This window comes from Mus caroli, chromosome 12 (assembly GCF_900094665.2).
Source record: "Mus caroli chromosome 12, CAROLI_EIJ_v1.1, whole genome shotgun sequence".
NCBI classification, from domain to species: domain Eukaryota; kingdom Metazoa; phylum Chordata; class Mammalia; order Rodentia; family Muridae; genus Mus; species Mus caroli.
The window spans coordinates 58,778,914-58,782,208 of NC_034581.1; positions in this window are offsets into that span (position 1 = coordinate 58,778,914).

Consider the following 3,295-nt stretch of genomic DNA (forward strand, 5'->3'; position numbering starts at 1 on the left):
TGAGCCACCATGTGGTTGCTGGGATTTGAACTCTGGACCTTCGGAAGAGCAGTCGGGTGCTCTTACCCACTGAGCCATCTCACCAGCCCCCAGTTTTTCTTAACTATCACTGACAAATTTTGTCCTAATATCAGTCCAAGTCCACAGTCGGCATCACAGTCTATCCCATGACAAAAACCACAAACAAAAACAAGACAGCAACAGAGAATAAAAGATGCCAGTATCTAAGCACACTTGTTCCTCACTCTGCTAGATGTAAAACCAAGGCACGAGGTGGGACTCAAATCCACGATCGATCTCGGAACCTGAAAACCAAGACACGAGGTGGGACTCGAACCCATGATCTCGCAACCCTAAAACCAAGGCATGAGGTGGGTCTTGAACCCACGATCTCGAAACCCTAAAACCAAGGCACGAGGTGGGACTCAAACCCACGATCTCGGAACCCTAAAACCAAGGCACAAGGTGGGACTCGAACCCACGATCTTGAAACCCTAAAACCAAGACACAAATTCACAAACCAAGACACAAATTCAGTGGTGCCACACTTAGACAACAGACAACATGTAAGACACACACAAACAAACGTACCTCCAAGGGGTCTTTCGGGGTTCCTGGGTGTCACGCAGATCTCGGTGGGACCTCCAAATGAAAGAACCTAGTGGGGAAACCCCCACTCAATTCTCGTTTGGCGCGCACCCAAGAATCACGAACAGANGGCCATCTTGATGTAAAAGCATGAGGTAGTTTAAAAACAGAGCTCCGGGCGAACACATATCTCCCGCAGGAGACAGAGGTGTTGACCACATGGTGGAGCCATAATGGCGGAGCTCCAGGTCAAAACGTATCTCACACAGGAGACAGTGGTTTCGACCTGTATAAGACTCTTGAGTACTTTCCTCCCATAGAAACTTAAATAGCAACTATTCGTACTATAAAAGCTAGTCCTGAAGTAGAGAGTTTTCAGGGAAGACCCAGCTCAAATATACTGATCCCTGTTTTGAAAGTGTATGATTTTTTTTTTTTTAACAAGAACTTACCTTTAATCTCTGGGAAACATCCAATACAATAGTCTTATTCTATATTGTTTTGCATGTATCTCCCAAGCTTGGTACTAATATTACTAGAAATTCTACCAGGTAGTCTATTCTCCTTCAGTGGAGCATGAGTTAATTTCATTATCTATGTATGTATTATATATATGTATATATTGTACATATATACATATTGATTATTGGACATATATGACAAAATTTTCTATTTACATAGATGTTAGCACAGGGCAGGTTTCCCTTCTTCACTTGTTCCCAGACATTATATATTTCAGTTCAATTTACTTTCAAAACTGGAATTATCTTTTCTAAGTTATTCATTAAAACTACAAACTAAAGTATTTTGCATGGCACAAAAGGTTTTCTTCTGATTTCTGTAAATGAAAATAACAAATGGCTTTTAAAATGAGTGTTAAGGATAGAGATGATCATTGAGGTATGAAGTGAAGTAGGCAGAATGCTTTAATTTCAAAAGATTCCATTTTGTTGGCAAAGGCAGTGTTATGTAATTTCAGTGAACTCATCTTCTTTAAATGCCTCATGCTAAATGATCCTCTTGCTTGGTTGTCTGTCGTGTCATGGAGCCATCTGTGCTGAACACATACTCAGTATGTGAACATTTCCTTTGCATTTTACACTTGCAAACATCCTATGTGCTATTTTAACAGTTTTTATGTACTCTTTCCCATAAAAGAACACATAGGCACATGGTTATATAAGTATGTAAATTTAATGTCAAAGTCACTAATATTTTATGCATCCCCTAAAATACCCTTGGTAAAAAATTGAAAAATACATCATATATTCTAATTTTGCCTTTGTTTTCCCTTGTATTTGTATAATTTATGATTCAAAAACTTAAAACTAATACCTGAACAAATATGTTTAGGAAAGTGTATGAATTAAATTGGCATAATGTCCTCTCAGTAAAGATGTAACAATTGTCTTTATTTAGTGAATGTTTTTGTTACCTGTTTCCAGCATTATTTTTATCTCATTTCTTCTCCTAAACTTAGCTTTTCCTTTCAAATGTTTATACTTTCTAATTATATCTTTCACTCAAATCATTTTCATAGTTTATGTAAATGCATTTTTCAAAAACCAAATCTTTTAAATAGAATCTGTAAAAGCATGTCTCAATTGTCTTTATTCCTGTCACCAAGATTTAAAAGCATTACTTCCCAAAGTTATAAATTTATCTACTCAATGAATGTACTGGACAGATAAAATTACAAGGAATGTAGTTTGAAATCTGCCATTTCCTTATTATTGGTCCTCTTTTTTGTGAAAATTGCTAACAGTTTGTTGTTCTTAACCAATTTTTTGAACTGCAGTAAACAGATTCATGTGTAATACTCGTGTTCATTTAACCAACAAGTGTCTAGTGGCTTTTCCATAGCAAGCACTTTCTCAGGTATAAAAATGACAAAGGTTAAAAACTGTATAAACATAAATGTGTTAGTTAAAATTGAAGGGGAAATGAAAGTTGGAGTTTGAGGAATGGCTACTTAGATGATGCAATATCTTTGTTAATTTTATCTACACAAATTTCATAGGGTTAAAAATCTTCATTCATATATATATTTTCATATATATATATATATATATATATATATATATGAAAATTGAGGGGCTTAGTGATTCAATTATTTGCCAAAACTCATACTTATATCAATGCCAGAAGCAGAATTAGGAATTAATCTGCTTTATTCAATAGTCTAATGTTAATTATTAGGCAAAATGATGTTCTCAAAGTGGTTTCCAGCTTATCATTTAATAAGACCACTGTTTCTCATTCATTTCTGGAATGTTTACACTTTCCTTCAGATTTGTGCTATATGTGTTTATTAGAACTACTTATACTTATAATGGTAATCAGAGCTATAGGAACATATTGTTCAAACAAGTGCCCATATGTCACTCAACATCAATGTTTTAAGTTCTTTGAATCTGATAACATTTTCGTATTTATCTTCATATGCAAAATACATATCCCCATTATTCAAATATATTTCATTATAAGGAGTGGATTCACACAATTATAGACCGAAACATCTACAATCTGTTATCTGCAAGCTGTGTACCCAAAAAAGTGCCTATGTTATTCTGAGAATCTGAAATCTATAGTGCAAATCCTATTGGAGAACAAAAAATAACTGATGTCCCAGGTCAACCCAACAATTGCCGAGAGCAGTTTTGACTGTGTTCACCTACCAGACCCTTAATGTGTTGACCCTGTTTTG